This window comes from Polypterus senegalus, chromosome 3 (genome assembly GCF_016835505.1).
Source record: "Polypterus senegalus isolate Bchr_013 chromosome 3, ASM1683550v1, whole genome shotgun sequence".
Lineage (NCBI taxonomy): Eukaryota > Metazoa > Chordata > Cladistia > Polypteriformes > Polypteridae > Polypterus > Polypterus senegalus.
Genome location: NC_053156.1, coordinates 2,412,931 through 2,440,888, shown reverse-complemented (window position 1 = coordinate 2,440,888; position 27,958 = coordinate 2,412,931).

Genomic DNA, 27,958 nt, shown 5'->3' with positions numbered 1-27,958 from the left:
CCCTCATGATTAATATTTACTTACAAAACTCATTTGCCACACGGGGTTACACAGTAGGAGTATTCATCCATTTCATAAAATGACTGCATTACAGTATCATGAATAGAGCTGGTACTTTCAAATTCATCTACAGTCTTTTCAACCACTACACATATTTTGGGAATCGGCAGTAGAATATTAAAATACCGAGAACTTTAACAGCTAGTCGTTTCAGCCAATATTTACGGAAAATATTCAGAATCTTCTGAAAGCGACCTTGATGGTAGCGATTTCAGGTTCAAAGAGGCATGTATGCCTTACCTGGGCAGGGTGATTTATACCACAGCCTTGACATTCTTTTTTCTGGTCGCAGTAGACAATAATGTCCAGCAGAGAAGTCATCAGACCTTTAACAAGCTGCAGGGCCTTTTTCCAGGTTTCTGGCAGTACCCCATCGGGCAATCCATATTTGTCTCAGAAAGTTCTATCAACATCATTTCCTGTGGAACTTGTTTGTGCACCCAAGGCTGTCCTGGAGCTCGGTAAGAGGTTTCTGTCTGATCGGCATTAACGGAGAGACAGTGTCCGGCTGATCACCATTGGCTGTGACGGGTGAGGCCTACTAGACCAAGGAAACTGGAATCCGCTGTCTGTCTCAAGGTCTCTTGACCAGAGAGTGTAATCAGGCCGTATAGTAAAATAACAGGGGTCAGATTCCTGGCGGTCCTGAATGTAATCCATCCGGACAGAGTTATAGAACTGGTAAGATTCAGGTCTTGAAGCCGGAGTCTTAGGCGGAAACCCCGAGGATGTTACGCCGAACTCCGTCGTTTCAGAGTCCGAAGCTGTTGATATGCAGAGAGCTTTTAAAAGCTGCAATGAATTCTGAAATGGACTGATCCTTCGTCTGGTTCCGTTGACAGACTGAGTATTTATGGTAAGAGGTCTGAGGCGTGGCGTAAATAAAGGGGGGTTTTACAAGTCGTCGAGCAATGTTTCAGACCAGTTAGACCAGTGTTTCCCAAACTCAGTCCTGGGGACCCCCTGTGGCTGCAGGTTTTTGTTCCAACCACATTCCTAATCAGTGACAACACCTGGTAAAACTGAGCTCATTTAATTAGCTGGTATTTTTTTTCTCTTATTCTACATTCAGAAAAGCATAGCAGCATGGTTTTTACATTTATAAGACATTTATAAATATTTCTGCTTTTGCTATAGATTTAAGTGCTTAACACTCTTTTGTTGATTTCATTATACTTTGCCCTTTCTCTGTGCAGTTTATCCCCTTTGTTGTATCTTAATAATGACAATTTAAAATGAGCAAAGCAGACAGCCAGGCAAACAACGGTGAATAATCAAAGGCTGCAAGTAATTTAGCATCAGACCCACTAATTAGTAAATAATGGAGTAATTAAACAATTAGAACACCTAGAAAAGTAGAATGAAAATCAAGATGAAAATACTGTTAAAAAGAAAAAAAAATATTCCTATATAACTGCTTGGTACATTTGAATTTTTTTTTTTTTAGCAAACTTAGTTTTCTAATTCCTAAATTGTTCCCTAAACACAGAACTTGGGAAATATCACTTCACTTAATTAGCCCAGGACTTCAATTTAAAACAGAAGCTGGTTGGAACAAAAACCTGCAGCCACAGGGGGTCCCCAGGACCGAGTTTGGGAAACACTGAGTTAGACCATTACCGGCCCGTCGCTTAAGCTTGCAGAATTCAGTCCTTGAATACTACAGGCGGATGACATTTTTCCTTATCGACCACGCATGATTCTACCATTGTTTCGCACAACTTGACCTGTTCCTCGTCAGTCGCTCCAGCTTGAAGAAACTCGGGAACCAAACGTCTTTTAACCCTTTTTAAACGATCCTTAGAATAGAACCTACGGAACTGACGCTTCACTGGGGCATCGGTCATAGATTCCATTTTTTTCTTCACAGAGTGCTTAGAACTGATGAAAATGCCTCGCTTTTTATACACCACTTTCAGAAGTGAACCAGGAAGTGGAGGGGTCAGACATCATGTGCCGCCTATCGGTGAGGCTTAGGCAGGCCATTCAGTATGGGTATGGATAGGAACATGCCTGAACTTGTCCAGAATCCGGCTGCAACATGCCTGAACTTGTCTTAGGAAGGGGGCTCGGAAGTGGCTGGGGTGGTGATGGATTGAGGGGGGGGGGCCTAGGCAGCCCTTGGGCATGTTTGGACTTGCCCTACCGAGATGGTTCAGGGCAGATGGCCAAGCAGGGGGGCGGGGGTTCAAGGAGGGTGGGGGCATCCATCAAATTACCCTTGACAGCTTCCTGGGAAAACAGATGGTCGGGGCTAAAGGTCATCAAAGGTCAACAAACAACAGATGGGTGGGGTGGGGACTTCCTGTCATCAATCAACAGGGGCCCGGATCAAGGTCATCGAAGGTCAACAAAACACCCGGTGGGTGGGGGAGGGGACTTCCGGAAAGGTCATCAAAGGTCAACTAACAACAGATGGCTGGTGGGGGAGGGGACTTCCGGTCTTCGATTAAAAAGGGGCGGGGCTTAATCTCATCAATCAAATTGGATAAAATTTTGACAGAACATGCCTGACATAATACTACTGACTCATCATCAGACCCTATGCTGGTTCCTCCTGGTGCACGACAATGCCCGGCCTCATGTGGCGAGAGGATGAAGGAATTGATACCATTGACTGACACCCACACACTCACTCGCCTGACCTCAATCCAATAGGACAACTCTGGGTGGGACATTATGTTTCAGTCCATCCGACACCCCAGCCTGTCCAGATGCTCAGGGATGCCCTGGTCCAGATCTGGGAGGAGATCCCCCAGGACACCATCCGTCATCTCATTAGGATGTTGTCAGGCTGGTGGGGGGTGAGGGCAGTGGGTGGTGCATACAAACTACTGAGTATGATTTTTTAGCAGTTTATATTCCACAGTTCAGCCATATGACTCTCCCCTTCTCCACTCCACCCAGATGAACTTCGTCCCACTACTCTCTCGACTCGGACTCTTCCTAGTACGTCCGCTGCTATCACATTGCACCTGGGATTGCCCATAATAGGAGAGTCTGCCTCCAGCAGCTCCCCCAAGTGGCACTTCGGACCCCAACAGAGCTGCCCACCAAAATTACAACCCACATGCTGCCCAGCGGGTGTCCAAACGGGATACATGCCAGAGGGATGTCACCATGCGGTGTACAGGGAAAGCACATAGGGCAGCAGTCTCCCCTGTCCATCCATTATGATGGCCTCCCGACCAGGACATGTGCCGCTCACCAAGCAGGTTGGGATGCCCGTCTAGCCACATCCTTCTATTCAAAGGGCCTCCCGGTCAGCAAAGGAACCAATCACCCCAGCCAGGATGCCAGCCAGCCAGCCAGCCTATGTTGTCTTTTACACAAAGTGAAGGAGGTCTCTCTGTTGGCTTTTATAATTAATCTGATGATACAGGTACAGTACAAACCTTTAAAGTTTGTAGAAGATGGTATAAGGGAAATGACGTTTATGGGATAGTGCTAACATTGTTTTTAGGAACTGGGATCATTAGGGCCATATAGACAAATAGTCGGTGGTAATACAGGACAAATAATATTATGGCTTCTTGGGCCAAAGTAATATAGAAGATAGCAAAATAAAGAAATAATTCAGCACAACACAGATGGAGTGTCTTATGCATGGAGTAGTGAGTGTGCAGTTTGTGAAATTGGAAACCCAGATACAATCCAAGGATCCCAGCTGGTGGCAGAAGACTTTACCATCAATAAGAAGCTTGGGTACAACCCTTGCCATTTTAACATTACCTTGGCATCAGCTAGTGGCTTGCATTAATGAGAGTAGTGCTGACATCTTCTGAAGGGAGGATTGACACCTACTCACAGCAAGATAGATGTTTTCATGCAGCAAAGGTGATCATCTAATTCAAGAGCACAGCTGGATGTAATTAGAAGCAACTTTATGGATGAGAGCATGAGGATGTGAGCAGAGTTGTTTGTATGAGGACTCTATCTCTAGTTATTGCTGTCTGCATCATTGGCAACATGAAGCTGTCTGTGTCACCACCAACAATAATAAATGATCTGACCATTGATGGAGAATAGAGGACTAAGTACACATCTGTGAGCTAAGATAGCTAATGTTTGTTGGATAAGAAGGAAATTGAACAGTTGTTGACAATGTTTTATCATAGTGCTTTGATGTTATGAGGTTATGGGACATAAATCTGAGATTTAGAGGGGAAATCATGTAATGCCAGGATACTGTGAAGAAAAAGGACTTTGATCCATTTTACTGTTTGACTTGATTTTCTATGTTCACTGTTATTAATACTATTAGCTGTTATTGATTTATGTGGTTTATCCATGCATCCATCCATCCATTTTCCAAACCCACTGAATCCAAACACAGGGTCATGGGGGTCTGCTGGAGCCAATTCCAGCCAACACAGGGCACAAGGCAGGAACCAATCCCAGAGAGGGCGCCAACCCACCGCAGGACACACACAAACACACCCACACACCAAGCACACACTAGGGCCAATTTAGAATCGCCAATCCACCTAACCTGCATGTCTTTGGACTGTGGGAGGAAACCGGAGCGCCCGGAGGAAACCCATGCAGACACGGGGAGAACATGCAAACTCCACGCAGGGAGGACCCGGGAAGCGAACCCTTAAGGGTCTCCTAACTGCGAGGCAGCAGCGCTACCCAAATTCCGTTAGCACAAGAATCTTTTACTTCCTTTTAGCCTCTAAGGTGTGACATATTTAGTATACACTCATGTATTAAACATCGTAAGAATAGAATTACAGTAGAGAACTTGTCCTTACAGTTTTAGTGGGTCTTTAATAAGTCCCAAAGAGGAGAGTTTGGAAGAATAAATTTTAGGGTAACAGAGCATTCATCTTAAAGAAATAGCATAAAGGGTTTATAAATGTCAGAAATCTAAAGATAAAAGTCAAGTGAACATCAAAATGTACAGAAAGATGACTAAGAAATCAGCTGATGTCCCGTGAAACACCCAGAATGGACAGTTGTTATATGCACAGACATTTCAAGGGTGGTGGCTCAACTCAAAGGTATAAAGAAGAACAAGAATATTTTATTTTACATAAGTCATTTGGGTGTAAACCAATGAACCAATCAGAGTAAATGTATCCATTGATTGACACTGTATGTAAATTCAGTAGTTTATAAAATGAACTTCTGTTCTTTGTTTCTCTGATCCTTCTGACCAGGCTGTAACAGACTGCTTTTGATGAATGCTCCCTCTATGACATTTTGCCGAGGAGTAATTAAAAGACACCATGAAGAGCTTTTCTCCTGCCTGATTACTGACTGGTCCTGTTAGAGGATGTTTCTCTCTTTAATAAGATGTTAAATTTCTACTACAGTAACAAGACACAGGAACACGTCAGAAAGAGTTGGGGCAGTTAGGTGAAAACCATATATTGTGATGGTCACAAACAGAATCAAAAACATCACAAAAACAGATATATTTAGTATTTCAAATTTTGAATGATTTTCACATAATATTATGAATTATTTTTTAACATTATTCTATTTGCAAGCTTTAACAGCTTGTAACAAATTGACACCAATAAAGAAGTAATCTATTTGTGAGTATCTTTATATTTAAATAGGAAGAAAAGATTGTCCTGAAAATGTTGTAGAAGCGACTGTGGATGTGACAGTTTATTACTCTTTAAAAAGTACAAATTCTTGAAGCACTTTCAGATAATATGACTGAACTTGAAAATGCGCCGTTTGCAGTAGCGTTTAATGTACAATTCAAATCTTCAGCCTTTACAAGTTTGTGATTCTGCAGCCCCAACCATTGACAGGTCACAAGGAGTGCTGCGTCATTTGCAGTGTGTGGGCTGAAGCAGAAGGCAGATCTCATAAACCAGCAGAGAACGTTTGAAATGGTGTGTGGACCTCGACAATGATGAATTTAAATCTCCATCAAGGATCACTGATAATATTTCAAATTTAATTTGGGCACTGTTTCGATTTTTATTGATTTTGATTTTTTTTTGTTTTTTTTACTGCTGCTTGGTAGGGTCACCCAAGGCAAACACATCCTAGGTGAGGGATGAGACAAAGAGCAGTTCAGTAAACCTCCTATGAAGAACAAAAACTTTGGACGGCGTTTTCCCTCACCCGAACGCAGGTCACCGGTGCCCCCCTCTGCAGCCAGGCCTGGAGGTGGGGCTCGATTGCGAGTGCCTTGTGGCCGGGCCTGCACCCATGGGGCTTGGCCAGGCACAGCCCAAACAGGCGTGGGTCCCTCTTCCCATGGGCTCACCACCTATGGGAGGGGCCAAGGAGGTCGGGTGCAGTGTGAGTTGGTTGGATGGCGAAGGTTGGTTGGATTGGTGGTCCGATCCTCGGCTACAGAAGCTGGCTCTTGGGACGTGGAATGTCACCTCTCTGAAGGGGAAGGAGCCTGAGCTAGTGTGCGAGGTCGAGAGGTTCCAGCTAGATATAGTCGGGCTCACCTCGATGCACAGCATGGACTCTGGAACCAATCTCCTTCAGAGGGACTAGACTCTCTACCACTCTGGAGTTGCCCCCGGTGAGAGGCACCGAGCGGGTGTGGGCATACTTATTGCCCCCCGACTTGGAGCCTGTTCATTGGGGTTTACTCCTGTGGACGAGAGGGTAGCCTCCCTCTGCCTTCAGGTAGGGTGATGGGTCCTAACTGCTGTTTGTGCGAATGCGTCGAACAGCAGTTTGGAGTACCCACCCTTTTTGGAGTCCCTGGTGCTAGAAGGCATAACTTCTGGGGACTCCCTCGTGCTGCTGGGAGACTTCAGTGCTCACGTGGGCAATGACAGTGAGAGCTGGAAGGGCGTGATTGGGAGGAATACCCCCCACCCCAAATCTGAACCCGAACGGTGTTTTGTTTTTGGACTTCTGTGCTCGTCATGGATTGTCCATAATGAACACCATGTTCAAGCATAGGGGTGTTCATATGTGCACTTGGCACCAGGACACCCTAAGCCTCAGTTCAATGATCGACTTTGTGGTCGTGTTGTCGGACTTGCGGCCACATGTCTTGGACACTCGGGTGAAGAGAGGGGCAGAGCTCTCAACTGATCACCACCTGGTGGTGAGTTGGCTTCGATGGTGGGGGAGGACGACGGTCAGGCCTGGTAGGCCCAAATGTGTTGTGAGGGTCTGCTGGGAACGTCTGACTGAGTACCCTGTCAGAAGTAGCTTCAACTCCCAGCTTCGGCAGAACTTCGACCACGTCTCAAGGGAGGTGGGGGACATCGAGTCCAAATGGACCATGTTCCGTGCCTCCATTATTGAGGTGGCTGACCGGAGCTGTTGCCGTAAGGTGGTCAGTGCCTGTCGTGGCGGTAATCCCCTAACCTGTTGGTGGACACCAGCGGTGAGGGATGCTGTCAAGCTGAAGAAGGAGTCCTATGGGACACTTTTGTCCTGTGGGACTCTGGAGGCAGCTAATAGGTACAGGCAGGCCAAGCAGAATGCAGATTCAGTGGTTGCTGAGGCAAAAATTTGGGAGTGGGAGGAGTTTGGAGAGGCCATGGAGAATGACTTTCGGACGGCTTCGAGGAGATTCTGGTCCACCATCCGGTGTCTCAGGAGGGAGAAGCAGTGCAGTGTCAACACTGCATATGGTGGGGATGGTGCACTGCTGACCTCGACTCGGGACGTTGTGGGTTGGGTTGGGGAGTACTTCAAAGACCTCCTCAATCCTACTAACATGCCTTCCAATGAGGATGCAGAGCCTGGGGACTCGGAGGTGGACTCCTCTATCTCTGGGACTGAGGTCACCGAGGTGGTCAAAACTCCTTGGTGGCAGGGCCCCGGGGGTGGATGAGATACGCCCAGAGTTCCTCAAGGCTCTGGATGTTGTAGGACTGTCTTGGTTGACACATCTCTGCAACATCGCATGGACATCGGGGACAGTGCCTCTGGATTGGCAGACCGGGGTGGTGGTCCCCCTCTTTAAGAAGGGGACCGAGGGGTGTGTTCCAAATACAGAGGGATCACACTCCTCAGCTTTCCTGAAAAAGTCTATTTGGGGGTCCTGGAGAGGAGGGTCCGTCAGAATCTTGGATTTAAGAGGAACAGTGTGGTTTTCGTCCTGGTCGCGGAACAGTGGACCAGCTTCACACCCTTGGCAAGGTCCTAGAGGGTGCATGGGAGTTTGCCCAACCAGTCTACATGTGTTTTGTGGACTTGAAAAAAGCATTCAGCCGTGTCCCTCGGGGAATGCTGGGGGGGTGCTCCAGGAGTATGGGGTACTGGACCCCCTGATAAGAGCTGTTCGGTCCCTGTATAACCGGTGTCAGAGCTTGGTCCGCATTGCTGGCAGTAAGTCAAGCCCGTTTCCAGTGAGAGTTGGACTCCGCCAGGGCTGCCCTTTGTCACCGATTCTGTTCATAACTTTTATGGACAGAATTTCTAGGCGCAGCCAGGGTGTTGAGGGGGTCAGGTTTGGTGGACTCAGAATTGGATCACTGCTTTTTGCAGATGATGTTCTCCTATTTGCTTCATCAGGCTGTGATCTTCAGCTCTCTCTGAATCGGTTCACAGCTGAGTGTGAAGCTGGGATGAGAATCAGCACCTCCAAATCCAAGACCATGGTCCTCAGCCGGAAAAGGGTGGAGTGCCCTCTCAGGGTTGGGAGCGAGATCCTGTCCCAAGTGGAGTAGTTGAAGTATCACGGGGATTTGTTCACAAGTGAGGGAAGAATGAAGCGTGAGATTGACAGGCAGATCAGTGCGGCGTCCACAGTGATGCGGGCTCTGCATTGGTCTATCGTGGTGAAAAAGGAGCTGAGCCATAAGGCAAAACTCTCAATTTACCAGTTGATCTACGCTGCTACCCTCACCTATGGTCATGAGCTATGGGTAGTGACCGAAAGAACAAGATCACAAATACAAGCGGCTGAAATGAGTTTCCTCCGCAGGGTGTCTGGGCTTTCCCTTAAAGATAGGATGAGAAGCTCAGTCATCCAGGACGGCCTCAGAGTAGAGCCGCTGCTCCTCCGCATCGAGAGGAGTCAGATGAGTTGGCTCGGGAATCTGATCAGGATGCCTCCTGGACGCCTCCCTGGTAAAGTGTTCTGGGCACGTCCAACTGGGAGGAGGCCCCGGGGAAAACTCAGGACACGCTGGAGGGACTATTTCTCTCGGCTGGCCTCGGAACACCTCAGGATTCCCCCGGAAGAGCTAGAAGAAGTGGCCGGGGAGAGGGAAGTCTGGGCATCTCTGCTCAAGCTGCTGCCCCCGCGATCCAATCTCGGATAAGCGGAAGAGGATGGATGGATGGATCGACACACAGTTTTTATTCTTTCATTAAGATTCACAAAACAGCATTCATCATCCATCTCCTTAGCCCACTAATGCAGAGCAGGGTCACAGCCAGGGGCCAAGATATATGGGCCCAATTCAGAAGCCATCGCCCACCCAAACACTCGAATTGTCAATCATTTGAACTGCTCACCTCTAAGTGGTCTATGCCTTCAAAGCTTACAACAGTCATCAATGAATCGAGCCATTCTAAATTTCAAGGGGGACACCAATTTAAAAAGGCTTAAGACTTATCAACCCTGTGTTTTCAGCGAAAAATTTTTGCAATTTCTGGCTTTGCCACTGGTTACAGGGCCCCATCTCTTCTGAGTAGCAGTGAGTGGAAGCACAGAGCAGCGGCGTCTCCCACAGGCACGTAATCCTTCAGAAACACCTGAGTAAGTTCAACTGAAGTAAAGCCGACAGCTGACTGAGAGAAATAACTGGCAGTGACAAATCAAAGTCAATCGCTCAGCGGGTGGTGGAAACTTAAAGCCGACAGTCAGTTAGTGATTCAGCTGAATGCAGAAAGCGCCGAAAGCACCAAAGTTACTGCAAAAACAGAGAAGATGATATCAGTGCTAAACGTAAGTTCTATCTGCTCTCTGTCAGTTGAAGGCACGTTTATATGTTGTGTGTCCTGCAGCATGTACAGTTCAGGTTTTCTGGCCAACAGTGTAGACAACTTCACCTGCCATAAGTTAATTTAGAGTTGGTTGGGAAAATACACAAATTTGAAGACCGCTTTTGGAACCTGATAGCAATTAGGCAAACCAAAAATTGGATCGACTCAGTTTGTTTAGATAATTCGGCTACTTCTAATTCGGCTTCAGTCTTTCCAGGTCCCACTGTAGTCAGTGTGCGGCCAAAGTCAGCAGCACCAATTCAGCCACAGGGCTGTCAGGAAAGTTCATGCTAGGAATTACTAAGGAGAAGCTTGAGCAGCACATGGCAAGAACAGGACTTTTACTGAAAAATCAGTATTGGTTCAGTCGACGGTGGTCATGTCTTACTAAAATGCTGGAATTCTTTGAGGAAGAAACAAAAAGATCTGATCAGACCTTTTGAAATGATGTTACTTATTCAGTCTTCATAAAGCATTTGATAAGGTACCACATGAGACATTGGGTATCAAACTACAGGAAGTGGGAGTTCATGATGTGGTGTGTAGATGGCTGCTGATCTGTCTAAACACAGGAAGAGTGTAAATGAACAAATGAACAAACCTTCTTCTACCAGAGTAGGTTCTACGGTCGCATCCTCCAGAGTCTTCAGTCCCATGCAGATATCAACGGACCTCTCCTAAAGTTTGCTGGGTGCAGTCCTACTGAATGAAGCTATCTCGTCGGCCTCGCTTCACTTGAGATCCCCAGTCTGCTGGGTGTCTTTCTCCAGTAAGAATCAAACCACCTCACGTTTGGACACCAAAACTGTGGAAGAAATTAACATTAATTAAAGAAAGAAACTTAACCTCTACTAGGACACGTTTGATCAAACCTCCTTGAGACTGGAACCAGGCACCAGGCAGGAGGAATCTTGTTCATTGTGTCTTTTATTTCTTTACAGTAAATGTTGAAGAGGGAGCAAAAATCACAGCAGTCTGTTACAGAATGGTCAATAAAATCAGGGCAGAGGTCTATTTTATAAAGAACTGAATTTACAGAACAGTGCTGATTAACGCATATATTTGCTCTGATTGGTTCGTTCACTTACACCCAAATGAACATTTATTCCTCTACACTTTTGTTCTTCTCCTGTCTCTTGCTATTACCCTTGAAATCCCTGTGTATGTGACAACAGTCCACCCTTGCAGTTTGCAGGACATCTGCTGATCTCTTAATCAGCTCCTGGTACATTTTGTGTATTACATCAACCTTCTCCCAGCACATTCTTATCTTTAATTTACTTAACCATTTCAGTAGCTGTCTTCATGACATTTCTTAAACAAATGCTTACAGTTTTCAATATGCACTGCAAACCAGAATATTAAACTCTTGCTACCTCTAAATTATTCTCACACTACCGTATAATTTACCAAGCAGTCTGGTAGAGGATTGGACTTTAAGGACCTTCAAGACTCAACCCGATGTTACTCTGGAGGAATAATGTTGAAAGGACTGTCAATGTTTTTAGGCTGAATGGCCTGTTCTCATCAAAATGTTTCAGATGTTGCAATGTCGCACTTACAAAGGAATAAATATTCATCATTTTTCACTCAATTTTCCTTTGTTAAAATGATACTCTGTCCATTGAAGATTTGTATTTATTATTTAATGGTACTGGTCCCAATTAGAGCTGAAGTTATTTGGACATTTGTGCCCTGTGATGTCTCTTCATCCTGAGGTGGTTCCATAATGCTGTCAGAATGCTCTTCTTCTCTCCTCAGCCATACAGCATTCAGAACCAGTTATAAAGCACAAGTCCCAATCAGAACAATCCAGGACATTTGTCACATTTTACAAGTCACTTATAACAATTGCATTGGAGTGAGAGGACAAGTCTTTCCCATGCACTTCAAATGGCTGATCAGACCCAACCCTCGGCAGAGAAGCAGTCCATCCTCTGGCACACACACTCATTTGTAAATCACCTGTACATCTTGGGGCTGTGATTAGCTCTGCCGCCTCATTTCACGTTCACATGAGAATGCAAGTCTGACGTAGCGGACATTTTCACACGGGTGCAACTTAGCGGTTCTCCATTAATTGTGTTCACCTTGCCGGTCAAGGCCTCGTAGTTCTTACCACTGTACATTACCAAGTCTTTGGAAAGTATAGAAACTTTCATAGTGACATTTTAAAAAGTTCAGTACATGTTGTTAGAAATGTAAAATATAATAACTTAAACTTTACAATATCAGAAAAGACTTCATTGCCCACTGTACTATGTTTCTGAGTTAAAGGCTTTGCACATAAAATTTTAATAAAGATAATATCGTCCCTTTATACAGTATATGTTTTCACAGAATATTTAACTACAGTACTGCCATCATTTATGGATATGTAATATTCTGTTTCATCTTGTAATGTCCGTTTCATTGTTTTGAAAAGAACCATTACATCATTTTTGTATTATTGCTCTTGAACAATCAAAGCGGTGGTCTGTGAATCATTCATGGTGGCTGTAATTGTGAGGAGCCTTGTCAATGATGATCGGTTATGGAACAGGTCCTTTGAAGAGTCTGTACTATTGTCTGTACTATTGCCTCAAAGAGATTATTTACACGCTTCTCCTGGTCTTTAATATCCTGCCGCAGCTTCTTGTTTGTCTTCTCGTTTGTCTTGAGCATATCCTTTATTTCTTTCTTTATATCTTTCTTGAGCTCCTTTATGTGATGAGTGGTGGCCGTGGCCATTGCAGTGATCATTACCTTCAGTTCAGACAGATCGTTTCGGGCTTTGTGCTCCGCAGGTGAAGTGACAAGCCCTGTTACAGCTGATGCTCCCGACTTGCGAGGAGTAGATGAAAATGCGGAAGGCAAGGCCATTTCCAGTTTCAATGGATCTTCTGGAATCGACGAGCTATCGTGACCTGCATCACTTGCACATTCACTCCCATTTTCGCTTTCGATTGGAGACGATGCAGTGGCCCGCGGTCCCAGGAAATCTGTGCTTTCGCCTGTCTTTTCCAGGTCAGTCTCTGTAAGGCCGCACCTTGAGGTTGGACTTGATGCCTGTCTAGGCTTGGGTGCAGCTTTGGATTTCTTTTACGTTTCTTTCTTATCGCTCGTGTTTATAAATGCTTGTATATACTGAAATAGAACCTCCTAGAGTTGGGTAAATACAGGATACCTTGGGATAATAAAAATAAGAGAAAAATTGACACCGCTACGAACAGAGTTCCGCTTCAGACGTCCATCTCCTGTAACGGATGAGACCAAATCTATAAGGAATGCTTTAGTGACGATTTGAACACAAGTGTCTTTTTAAGCGATCATTAACAAATACCGGATACGTTATATCAGTGTGTTTAGATAAATGTCAGCATGTTGATTTCAATCACGTTAAGTTCTTTCTCAAGTCGTGTCACAAATCCCAAACAATGCTGTGACTCTCCAATCAGATCCTAAATTTGATTCAGTTCATCATATTTCATGATTGTGGTGTCTGTTAAAGTGAAATGCTCTTATATAAATACACACAGCTGAAGTCATTATGAAGTTAAATGGGGGACATGTGTGAGGGTCTACGTAACAAAGAATCTGGGGGTGCGAATAAAAATATCTCATGTTGTTAGGAAAGGTCATCCCAAAAACACTTCTACGATAAAACACGCAGTGAAAAAGGGCAAAGCAAAATGTAACAAGTTAGACGATGCATGACATGTTTTAGTGTGGAGTACATCACACCCTGCATGTGCTGACACCAATAAACTGGACTCATTGGGAAGCCTGTGTTTCATTAACAAAAGCCAGACGTGATATTTCAGAAACACAAAGCAAACACACAGTAGTCTTATATACAATGTATTTACAAATATGTTTGTTACTCAGTATTAAGTGAAATGTATGTTTAGTCTTATTTCAAATCTAATGCTAAAAACATGCATAGGACATATGTAAATGTATATGAATATTCATGCAGTGTGAAACGGCCCTCTGCCTGTAGCAGCCGCACGTCCTCCTTCTGTGTGCAGACGAGCTGCGCCATGGAAAGTGCGCTTACAGTTAAATCATACAGCATTAATAAGGTAAAAAATAAATTATTCTATAACCCTTTAAACAATTTAAAGGACATGATAAAAAACAAAAGAAAATTATGTAAGAGTGTCTCTAATTTGATCTTTTTATTTTTCATGCTCTCCTCGTATGTTGCATCAACACTACAAAGACAAATTGATAATCAATATTAGTGCACCAGGAGAAAAGAGAATTCTGGGAAGGGAGACACTTTCAACAACTTCATCAGTGGAGCAGATTATGTAACCTGCAACTCGTCAGCCTGTGGTTAGGGGAAAAGAAGAGACGTCAGGGTAATAAATAAAATAAAATTCAGTGCAGACTGGAGAAACCTGAGACGAGAACTGACACCAGAGAGCAAAGTCAAGGAATTTAACAGCAAAATGACTTCAGCTGTGTGTATTTATATAATGGCATTTCACCTGAACAGACATCACAATCAGGAAATACGATGAGCTGAATCAAATTTAGGATCTGAGTGGACAGTCACAGCATTGTCTGGGATTAGTGACACGACTTGACACAAAGAACTTTCACGTGTTTGAAATCAACATGCTGAGGTTTATCTAAACACACGAATATCAAGTGTCAGGTCTTTCTTAATGATCACTTAAAGACACTTGTGTTCAAATCCTCATTAAAACATTGATTACAAAGATATAAAATATCAAACACAGGACTGAGCGCACACCTCTGTATTGTGACGTTAGATTTTTAACTCTCTCACACTTTCTGTGTATGAAGTAGCAGGAGCCATTGTGCTTTATGACAACACAACAGCCATTTGACAAATGAAAGAGAAAGAAAGCCTGAACAGTTTGTGATGTGCCTATCAAAAGAAAGACATGAACTTACACAATATTTATCTGAGCATAAATAACAAGAATAAACGACTGAGAGAAACAGTAGTGTGAAAAGTGAAGAAGTTCAGGGCAACCCGATAGGAGAACTTGAGAACTTTAGCCTCAAAATGGCTGTAGCATCATACAAATGATAATAATAATAAGTTACATTAAAAAATAAACCATGAAATAAAGTATCAAGTATGATATTAGCCTTGATGAGGGGTAATATATAAAATGACAATTCATGTTAACACTCCTGAAATAAGATCACTGAATCAAATGTATTAATGTCCAGTTAGAATGTTCAGTTGATAGTCAAAGCACTGCTTGAGATTAATAAAATACAACTAAAGGCCCTAACTTAAAAAGTCTAACTTGAAAGCATCATTGTGATGATAAATAAAGGCGTTTCCTATTCAATAATTTTACATTACCAGATACTTCATCATTTCACCGATGTCCTTTTTTGTCTTTTTCTTCCTTCCATTATAGAGTTTCTCCACACTCTAAATCCTCCAGGCACTCCTGAGCATAATCTCATTTTGAAGGTTGGGGCACCAATAATGTTACTGAGAAACTTACAGCCACCGAAACTTTGTAATGGCACGAGACTTCAGGTCACATGTCTACAAAAGAACCTAATTGAGGCAACTATTTTGACTGACGGTGGCTCAGGGGAGAGAGTTTTTATTCCTCGCATCCCCGTTATACCCACTGATCTCCCATTTCAATTCAAACGCCTCCAATTTCCAATAAGGCTCTGCTTCGCAATGACAATTAATAAGTCTCAGGGACAGACACTACAAAAGGTTGGCATTGATTTGATGCAAGATTGCTTTTCACATGGCCAACTGTATGTTGCAAGCTCAAGAGTAAGCTCAGCACACAGCTTGGTCATATTACAACCGGAGGGCTGAACTGACAACGTGGCATACAAAGAGATCCTTAACAAATAATTATTGGTATATTTTCCCTCAGTTTAAAAAGGTTTACTTTTCTTCTTAATAAAAATTTTAAAGCAGTACTTTGCCGCTGCAAAGTGTGGGTATTTTGCTACTATAAATATAAATGAATACAACCACTTCACTACAATGCTGATCTTTGTGATATTCACAGTTATTTCTGAACCATAAAAGAATGGATTTCAAACAGTGAAGTAGCGATCAATTGATATTAACACCAAATGAGTAACAATGGCCACATCAAACAAGTTAGCAAGTGTCTGATAGACGTAAAATTAAATTAAAATTTAATTAAAATTAAAATAAAATGTAAATTAAATTTAATTTAATTAAATTAAATTTAATTCAAATTAAAGTAAAATAAAGTAAAATTAGGATTAAAAGTTAAAACAGGAGTAAAAAACTTAGGGGTAACTGTTGACTGTAATCTAGGACAGCATTTCTTCACTTAAGAAACATAAGTAAAGTTAGACCTCTTATATCACTGAAAGATGCTGAGAAATTAGTTCACGTGTTTGTTTTCAGTCGACTAGATTACTGTAACGCACTCCTCTCAGGACTACTCAAAAAAGATATAAATCGTTTGCAACTAGTGCAGAATGCAGCTGCTAGAATCCTAACTAGGAAAAGAAAATCCGAGCACATCTCTCCAGTTTTGATGTCACTACACTGGTTACCTGTGTCATTCAGGATTGACTTTAAAATACTGCTTATGGTTTATAAAGCCTTAAATAATCTCACTTCATCTTATATATTGGAGTGTTTGACACCTTATATCCCAAATCGTAACCTTAGATCTTCAAATGAGTGTCTCCTTATAATTCCAAAAGCTAAACTTAAAAGAAGTGGTGAGGCGGGCGGCCTTCTGCTGTTATGCACCCAAAATCTGGAATAGCCTGCCAATAGGAATTCGCCAGGCTGATACAGTAGAGCAGTTTAAAACACTACTGAAAACACATTACTTTAACATGGCCTTCTCATAACTTCACTTTAACTTAATACTGATACTCTGTATGTTCAATTTCCTCATAATAACTATTCATGGTGGCTCTAAAATCGGTACTGACCCCTACTCTCTCTTCTGTTTCTTTTTCTGGTTTCTGCGCCACCACCACCTACTCAAAGCATCATGATGCTCCAACAATGATGGATGGATTAAAAGGCAGAAGTCTACATCATCATCAAGTCCTTCCGTGAGAACCCTAGATACAAAGAGGACTGTTTCATTTATGTTAGGTAGATTGCCCAGAGGGGACTGGGTGGTCTCATGGTCTGGAATCCCTGCAGATTTAATTTTTTTTCTCCAGCCATCTGGAGTTTTTTTTTTTGTTTGTTTTTTCTGTCCACCCTGGCCATCGGACCTTACTTATTCTATGTTAATTAATGTTGACTTATTTTTATTTTTTACTGTGTCTTCTATTTTTCTATTCTTCATTTTGTAAAGCACTTTGAGATACATTTTTTTGTTGTTGTAACAGTAAATGACCTCAAATACCAGCAGATTTCAATCTGAATAATCAAACAAAAGGGCAACACAAACAAACCCACCAAGAAATCAATCACTGTGAGTGAAAAGATCAAAAAATTAGTCGGCATGTGGAGCTGCAAGACATGAAAGATAGAAATGACGACAAAAAGATTTCCAAAGATAGTGACTGAAATCAAAAGAACAAAGAAAATATTAAAAATACAGTACATAGGCTTCTGTGTCATAAATGAATTTCAGACAAGACACATTACTATTAGGAAATTAGTAATCAATCTTCCTCTTCTTAAATTTCATTTTATTTCTCTCAGTAATTCCATGTTTGCGCACAGATATGCTAAGACTGCTGTACCTGACCGCAGGTGTCTGCAGGTGATATTTTAACAGTCTCTAAAGGGATCACAGCAGCCTCTCTGTCATCTCATTATTGTCAGATGTTCTTTGTCACTCTTAATGAACCCCAGGGGACTCTTTAATCATCACTGTGTGTTTTTAAACAAGTAACCGGTTACCCCCGACACACAGACAGTCAGCAGTACAGCCCAAGCTGCTGTTATTTGTGATCTTCAGCACTGCTGTTAGCTTTTACAGTCAGACCTGTGATACTCAGTGAAAGACCTGCTGTGATTTTTATATTCAGTTTATATTTGGTACATATTGACATCAGCAGGCTGCCTCAACTTTACTCATTTCTTCTGTATGGCCAACAGCTCATGTTTAATAAAAGTGACCGGACACAGCAGGTGTGATGATAAGCGTGCATTGTCTGTCTGTGAACTGAAGTCATTTTACAGTCTGTGTCCAGCCGAACTTAAACATGGGCAGCGTTTCAAGGCCAACACTCAGCCAGCTCTCATATCTTAGTGAAAGTCATACATGAGGGAGGATGAAGCTTATAAAAATTTCATATGCGGCCAAGAAGCTGTTAACCATGAGCAGTCATTGACCCTTTGCTGCCACACAACTTCAGACTCTGAGGCTCATTGGCTGTTCCTGACACAAGTGTACAGCCGTGGTGACCTCAAGAGGTGGTCACACACGATGCTGAAGGACGACTGTTATAATGGGTGCTATTTATGTGGTGCCTTGGCTCAATTGCTCCTCTCGTAGTTGCCCCCAGTCATGAAGCAATGCTAAGAAGTCACAGGTACAACTGAGATGGTAAGTCCACATCTCAAGAGTCTCAGGCTGTGCTTTGCTACAAGTAGGGCCCGACCTTAACAGTAACCAGGTCTCCATTGACCACCATTTTCAACAAGTTGACCACCAGTTTCTTAGCCCTGATGCCAAGAGTGTCTACCATTTTAGCAATGCCCTGGTTTGTCAGCATTGTAATGAAATTGGACATTTACATATTTTTTGACGTAATAGCTGTAATCCAAAGTGAACATTTTCATAATTCTTTTTGTGCTGTATTATTTGGTGGACCGTATTTAACTGTGCAGTTGCATGTGTTATGAAATTGAATCAGCCTCATTGTAGTGTGGGGGCTGCAGACCCCTTTCTTTTTAATGCTATTTATAAAATACTTTCTTTCCTCAGTGTTACACCTAAAGATGTCTGCTATGCTAGAAGATGACAGCTTCAGGAGCGGCACCAGAATTGTCACACGCACAGAGTACAGCAGCTTTAGAAAATACACTCAGAGCTATGGCTGCTGCTTGTCACTGAACACACAATCCATCAGTGGTCCAGAAAAGCAAAACAGTTAAGGAAAAAGAAACCCACCGGGCAACGCTAACAAAATGGTGGAGCACAAATGAATTTGTACTTCTGCTTTAGTTTTATTTCAGGATGATATGATAATTTTTTATAACTGAGAAGAGAAGGGATATTTTTCTCTTATCTGATTACTTCTCAGATTTGATATCCTCACATTATAATAAATCGGGGGTCTTATTTAATGCAGTTAATGAAGGTATTTACCCCCATTCAGAGTGCAGTTTCTTTCATTTTTTATCAGCAAAATCGATAAACTCCGCTCAGCATTATTTTAACGGGTTATGTACTTCTGTTGTTAATCATGACATTGTTGTGGACTCCTTTGATGTTGTTTCACTTTCACAGCTATAAAGCACCATTGATACACTTAGACCTACTTTTGGTCCTCTTGATGTTGTTCCACCAGGCCTCGCACTGGAAGCTTTTGATATCTTGGGTCCAGTATTGTTGGCTATTATAAATGATTCTGTTAGTGAGATAAATTCTGTGCTCAAGAGTTGCTTTGTCCAGCTTTGTCGTTTTGCCAATATTAAGCCTTTCTTATCTCCTAGCGATCTTGAAGAAGTTACTCCTGCTTTTATCTTTTCTCAGCTTGATTACTGCAACTCGTTGTATTCTTGGATCAGCAAATCCCTCATCTGCAGGTTGTAATTGTTCCAGAATGCTGCTGCATGTTATGTTTTGGGGCAAGAAAGTTTGATTCTGTTTCTCTAATTTACACAGGATGCCTGTTAGTTTCAGAACTGATTTTAAAATTTTACTGCTGGTTTTTAAATCAATACATAGATACGCTCCTGCCTAATTATCTGAATTGTGTGTTCTACAGCAGCCATCCAGGGAGCTTAGATGTACCGATCAGTTGTTTCTTGTTGTCTCTCGTACTAAATGTAAAAATAAGAGGGACAGGGCCGCTGCACCTCGTCTGTGGAATTCATTACCTAATGACATTAAGGAGTCACCATTAATTAAACCATTCAAAACGAGATTGAGATTTCTATTCTAGCTTTCCATGGCCTTCTGTGATACTGACGGTTCCTTCCTCATAGTCATTTGTTTGTTTCAATTTACTGCTGGCTTGCATTTTGTTCTATTTATTTTACTTATGATTATTGTATACTAGCCTTCCCCCGCAGCTCTGCCCACAAAGTAGTGAAACAGGACAGTGAGGAGGGTCCTGTCCGGCTCAAAAGTCAGAACAAAAATCAGACACGTTCGACAAACAATCATGGAGTTACAAAGCTTTTAAAGAGGGACAAATTAAAATAATGGATGTGACGAAGATGGAGGGAGCCGGAGATGACTTAAGAAAAGGAGGGACAGAACTGAAGTCATCAGAACGGGTCCGTAAATGAGGTGATTCATTCATTTCTTCATTGTACGGATCGATGCGTTTGTCAAGTTACAGGCTTTTTATTCAGACCTCTTTCTGTTGATGAAAAGGAGAGAAGAGTATTAATATCATGTCTCAGACCCCCATCTCTTGTAGTTTCACACTCGATCGATCTGCTGACTGTCCCCTAATCGCACACATGTGACAATATATTTAGAGATTATATTTTAAAGCACTTTGACAACAGCATTACTGATGTTGTTTTAAATGTGACATTATTACTTTACATGGGATTAGCACAGAGACATATAAGATAATAAAGAACGTGCACATCAAATAATAAACATCAATATCTACGAGTAACATGGATACACACTGGGACCGTCCACACACTGATCTCAAAGGCTCTTCATCTTTGCTTTCTTTCCATTTCCACTCCTATTTAAGGACTTGTCTCCCTTTTCATTTTCCTTTTTGAAATGACATCTACAGTCATCTTTGTTCCACATATTAACTGTCCACTTTTGCTAAAAATTACATGAAGCCATAAACTTGAAGCCCCTGCCTTATTTCAAGATGGCCTTGTATTTGACTTGCATGCCCAGTGCACTGGAAATTGTACTCTTTATAAATCTTTAACTAGTCTCTTGTGTGGTGTACTGTTCCACATTACTTTAAATCTTCTAATATTTGTTCCTGTTCCCAAAAATGATCAAATTACCTGCCTCAGTGATTACAGGCCTATTGTTCTTACAGCAGTTCCAATGACAATGTTTGAAATGCTTGTTCTAACCCATCTTAGGTCTGTTACTGCTACTGACCTCGACTCCCTTCAGTTTGCATATCAAACAAATAGATCTGTGGAAGATGTTCTCAACACGGGTCTTCACTTTGTACTTGGAGCAGCTGGACTGTAAAGGAGCTTACGCCAGAATACCGTTTGTAGACTTCAGTTCAGCTTTTAACACCATTGTTCATGAACTGCTGTTAACTAAACTTCTACAGAATGAACTGAATCCTACCATCTGTAAATGGTAACGAAAGAGCTTACAGAAAGGAGGAGTCTCTTCTTATGTCTTGGTGGGCTTCTGACAACCTGGTGCTCAACACCACCAAGACAGTGGAAACAGTCATTGACTTTCACAAACAGCTGATTTGTTCCTTCAGACCGACATTTGTGAATATTTGTGAAGTCTTTTTAGCCGCAGCTGCACATCTCATACAGAATACAACACAATTAATCCTTCAGAGAACAGCTTTGTGTTCAGTTCTATAGAAACAGTGAAACTTACACCTTTAATAAGGGAATTACATTTAGATTTGAAGAACTCTCTGCCTGTCATCACTGTTTAAAAGTAGTTTATATATATGTTAAAACGTTTTTACTATTTTCAATGAAGGAAGATTGACTTTATTTATTGTGTGTGTAGTTTTTGTATTGAGGATTATTGGAGTACATTATGCCTACTGTAAATACAACCTAATTTATTTCTGTTTTTGTCCTTTTTGTATTTATTTTATGATGGATGGTCAGCGCTGAAGGCCCGCCTGACTGCTTGTTTTTGTTGTATAACACTCGTGTAATAAACTTGCACTTTTGACCCGTCATGTTTGGTCTGTGTCTCTTCTCTCCTCTGATCCCGCTCAGCTCGTGATCTAATAGACCTCCAGACTGTAGGTTGGGGGCTATTCACCAACTACAGGGGATATCACAACCACCGCACCGGACAACCAGTGAGACAACCTGATTCTGTCCTGTGGATTGTGTACGGAGCTCAACTGTGCAAATGGAGAGGCCTGTGCGTTCTTTTCATTTCCAAGAAGAGATGACAACACTCAAATGAGTGAAGTTTATGACATTTGCAGTGTTTTAAAAAGACTCTAATATTGTTCTTTCAAGTACAAGAATAAAGAAGTTTGAAAGGACTTTCCGTGCAACTGTAGATACAAAATTTGACAAATGGTAGCAGAAGTGGGGCTGCAAAGAATGGATCAAAGCAAAATGTTGAGGATAGGACCTCATCAGTGTTGTCATCAGTATTGCCGTGAATTTGAAGCAGAATACTAAGCACTTGGGTCGTCCAAGGAGCCATCTTCATCAGTACATCCCTGAGAAGGGCAAGGGCAGGAGTGGCCGCCATAGCCTCATCTTGCCCCGGTGGTAGCAGGATATGATGTGCCTCTTGGGGATCCACTGGTGCAAGGACCCCACTCCTGGTACCATGTGATGTGTGATCCACTGTCTTGCACCCTAAAGATGAGTCTGAGTCTGAGTCTCAGGGCTTCAGGAGAAAACAGCTTTATTCCAATACAAACAAGAACAGCAAGATTATTTATTCAACTGGGAGCTACCATTTCCCAACACACAGATACAGCAAACAAGCAGGCATGGGGACAACTTAGAATATTCCCTGCATCACCCATCAGGTGACGGGCGTGCTTTACAGGGAGGTTGTGACCTTGAAATTGCCTCGGTGACAGACAAGCAGCTCTTGCCAGAACTGTCAATGGTGTTCTGGTGTGTAGCCCTTTTGGGAAGGGTCTCAAAAAATGCTTCAGAGCCTTTCCTGTACGGACCTTGCAGTTTAGAAACAGTTTCATCCCAAGAACTCTAAACGTACTCAATCAGTCCATCAAGTGCTTCTTGTTGAACTGTTTGTACTTATAAGTACAATCACCTCACTGTAAACTTGCACTACAGTTCTAATATTGCATAACCCTAGTCCTTAGGAATCTCCCCAGTACACAATGACTTTAAAAGACAACGTACCAAGAGTTTATACAGTATCTGTACTCGCTAGCCTCCTTAAGAACTCAAGGGTAAATATTGTCTGACCCTGGTGATTTTTTGTATTTCAGCCTATTTAATCACAACAGCATTTCTCCCTCTACAATTTCCAAATCTCTCAGTACCTCCTTAATAGTCCCTGTTACTGCTGGATGGTTATCTACATCCTCACATTTGAAATCTACTAGAAAATCAAATTCTAGAGAATTTGCAATTTCACAGTCTGTAATGTTCAATTCCGCCTTAGTGTCCCTGAAAGAATCTCTTTGCGTCGTGTTTCACCTTATCTGCTATATTTCTCTCTCTCTGCCTTCTTATGCCTTACAGTTAGAGTTGTCTTGTACTTCTTATTTTTCTGTTTTTTCCTCTGCAGCTTCTTATTCATTTCCTTATTTACCCTAAATGAGTTATTTACTTATAATTTCTTAATAATTCCAAACTTAGACACGTACTTGTCCTGCATTGTATGTAAAATGTTTTTAAACCTGTTCCAATCGTCCTCGTCAATCCCCACACTTAAAAGCCACTTAAAAGCCACACTTACTGTAAAATGCCAGTTTATCTCTCAGACTTTGCATCATCTTTTCATAAGATTGTGTAGCAGTGGTACTTAAATGGACTACAAATCCCATCAGCCCTGAGAGTGCTTCACCTACAGACAACTTTGGATGTTGCTGCAGGGGTTCCTGGTGGAAAAAAAAGTATAGCTCAGACTTTAAAAGTGGGTCAGAAGAAACCAGCAGGATTGCCATCATCTATATCTTTTTGTTTCAATGCCTCACCCTCAATCAGATTACAAATACAACCACCTTCAATAACAGCATTTATTGATTATTTTCTTGTGTAGGGCGCACTCCCAATCACTTGCAATTTTTACATAACAACTACATTACGGTAGGACAATAATTTTCATAACATTCAGGAGGCATCTTTGGAATTGGACTGTTTGTGGACTGTATCATGAGTGTTTGCCTTCTTGTGCTTACTGTTTTGTTGGATCTCATTTGTTTAGTAATTGTCGCCATCAGGGAAATTGGGTGAGATTTGTGTGCATCTTGTTTGTTGTCGTTGCACCTTCATTACTTCTTTAATATATTCCTTGTCATTGATTTTATGTTCAGTTGTTTTATGTGTCTCTGTCTGTCAGTGTGCAAGCCAGGTCAAGGCTATGTGCGTTCTTGGGGTCCCCAAAATAAAATCAATGGTGTGAATCAGAGTGTCCTGCAAATAGTACAGATTTTGGCAAGCCAGGATAACAACACATCCTTCTACTTTTCTGTTTCACACCTCACTATGACAGACATCATTTCTGTGAAAGGCACAGTGCAGGATGAGGAGCTTCAGTGATGCGCAACACTTGTAGATGTGCGACTAGAATAACTGGTTTAGGACATCATCTGCAGCTTTATTAACTGGGATGAGACTCTCCATGACCTCATCGATGCCATAGCTGCTTGTGCATCAAGTGAGGTATAAGTGAGGGAGCAGCATCTTGAACAGTCCTTGGAATGATCCTCACAGTGCCTGGAGACCAAAATGGGAGAGGAGAAATGAAGACATATGTGAAAGAGCTCTCGTGCCCTCTCACAGCCCCTAAGGCAGTCGATGCCTGTAGTGGGGGTAGAGAACAACTTCATCTCCAATGATTATCAGGTGCTTTTAGAAGAGAAGCTCTGGACTTTGGTGTAGAAACCATCACAGTTCACTCTAAGCATTGTTTCATAAGGGGCATTTTAACATGCATGAGGAGAAGATATAGCGATGAGTCCATGATGCCTGTGACTTTTGGTTGGCTGCTACTCTGAGGGTGTCATGTCGTTGGTTGAGAGGTTAGTGAAGCTGGTGTCTTGAATGGAGAAGGATTGAATGGCTGTTAAAGCAGGTTTGTTCCAGAGACAGAGAGTCTCGCACTGTGTGTTTTCTTACACATGCACAGGTTGGAGACCTTACTGGAAGGGTGGTTAGTTTTCTGGGCCGGAGAGAGGGTGGATCCAGTTGTCCTTGTCCATGCTGGAATAAATGACATACATAAGAATAGTCTGTCAGGTTGTCAATTTTGTAGCCCAAAGCTTGATGTTGGATAGAAGGGTATATGTTAATGGGGCATTTGGACTCCATCTGGAACCAATGGGACCTGCTCTGCCAAATAGAGTTACATCTGAACTGGTGGGATACCAACACGTTGGGGAGACATCAAGGATTGGAGGGCAGTTAGTTTACGACAGGGCAGATTTACAATTGTACATGAAGGGACAAAAATAGTCTAAAATCAAATCTGCATAGTAACTTAACTTCTAACACAAAGTTTACCTGCAAAAGCAAAACGAGTAACACATTAAGAATAGCTTGCCTTAATGCTACAAATATCAAAACTAAAATAAAATAAGTGAGTAGGAATTGTATGCAGCTGAGCCTAATTATGATATTATACCAATAACAGAACCAGACTGAATAATAAAGATGGCGATGAGTGTAACATTGACAATTCCATTTTTTAGGGAAGATAGGCAGAACAGAAAAGGAGGTGGGTTGGTTGTTATTATATCAAACTGAATTTAATTTAGTCTTCTTCAGTTAAACAATGAGCCACATCTTAGTGAGGACGTCTAGATTCAGGTGGGAAACATTAGAGAAAGAGACCTTACTTTAGGATTGTGTTATAGACTGCCCAATGCAGAGAGTCATTTCAATGCACATCCTTTTAATAATATTAAAAAATAAAGTTTACAGGGGGATATTATAGTCATGGGGGACTACAACTACCCAAATATGAACTGATTAATATTATTAATATTAATCCTACTAAAAGGGGTGTACAAACGTAGATATAATCATTGATTTTGTTTTATTTTTAGTTATTTTCTAACCCACTTTATCCTTAACAGGGTTGAGGGGGTCTGCTGGAGCCTATCCCAGCTAGCATAGGGCACAAGGTAGGAACAAACCCTGGACAAGGTGCCAGCCTATCACAGGGCAAACGCATATACCCACACACACATTCACCCCAACCCCAATTTAGCATCACCAATTCACCTAACCTGTATGTGTCTGAACTTTGGGAGGAAACTGGAACACCTGGAGGAAACCCATACAGACACTGGGACAACATGCAAACTCCATGGAGGGATAACCTAGGATGGGAAGCCTGGTCCCATAACCTAAGTGATACCACTGTGCCACCATGCTGCCCTGATTGTTTTTTTAACATAGTATTTTAACATTTTTTGAACATAGTCTTTTAAAGCTCCAATGTCTAAATTTAGTATTTTCTAATAATCAGAATAGAATCGAACCACTAGAGTCAAGTGGCCATAATACAATACAATTCTCAGTATTTTGGAAGAGTGCGAATGCAAAGACAAAACTGTTAAGTTTAATTTAGGTAGCGTAAATTCTGAACAAATTCTGAGTCTAAGGAGGATGGACTGAGATAAACATTTAAATAAGTGTGGAGACAGTCGAGGAGCAGAGGTGCAGGTTAGAATGTAGGACAGGTATAACCTAAATTTGGAATCAGTTGGACATTAATACAAACCCTGCAATCAGTTAATAAGGAGTTGGAAGAAAGCTGCAAAGGATAAAACAGACAAATATATGAGGCATATAAAGACTAATAACAGCAGTGAATCATAGGGCATTTGAGAACATGAGGATAACTATTAACATTAGAATCCCCCCCAAAATGTACTTTCCCTTGATCACCCTGTTTTTCGCGACACACATGAGGAAACCCGTATGTCCGTATCAGCACAGCAGTTGTCCACTAATGACCACCTTTTGTTTTGCTAATGTGTCCTTTAGCAGCGCTGAACCTGCACTCACCCACCCTCCATTCAGCCAGCCGTTTGCCTCTCCTGACACCCTCTGCTTAGCATCGGCAGTTCAAACCTCTCGCTTACAGCTCAAGTCTGCTTTGAAGATTTTAAATGGCAAAGAGTGATGATACTGTATATTGTTATTTGAAAAACACACATTTCCTGTGTGCTCCATGTCTACAACGATCCGTGTAAATGTACGACGAAACAAGAAATGTGAGGTCTTGTAGACACAAAGCAAATGCATGTGTTTATTATATCAAATATAACCGCTGGAGTGTGAATTTTTACTTATTTTGACAATCATGCTTCTGTGATGTCAACTGGCACACAGAAATAAATTGTTGATTAACATTCGCTTTTGCAAAAACCGAACCTACACAGACTGTTACTCAAAAGACACGTATTTATTATATCCAGTATGACTGCTTGAATGTGAAACACACACAGACAAACACATGCATCTTTATTTGGAATCGCTAAATTGGACTTCACATTTATAGTAACAAGACAAGTGTGCTTTTATCCAAGAATAAAACCAAATAAAATGAAATCGTTCAAGTGACATGCTGCTGTGAATTGGGGATAGAACGTGACATAAGTTTGATATATTCATTATAATTGTGTCACAAAAGTAAGAATGAAATAATCCTGACATTGCCTGATGGGGGAGTGTGAACGTGTTGTCTGTTGTCTTTCCTAAAGGAGGAGTTGCATTAAATGTGAACGTTTCGAGTGTCTTGCCATCTTTATTTCTGAAACAGGGTCTGCATTCTATTGAAACACCACAGAGCACTTTGCACATAAACCCACAGGGGAAGGACTTTCCTAGGACGTCGACATGAGGCTTATGGAGTCGTTTCTGGACAAGGGCAGAAGTGTAACAACAGACAACTTCAGGCTAACAGACTGCTGCAATGTTCACGAAACACATTCACGCTTAGCCAAATCTGACACTGCTAGTATTATTTGTTCAGAAACGGACCCATATGTTGAGCTTATGTCACGTTAGAGT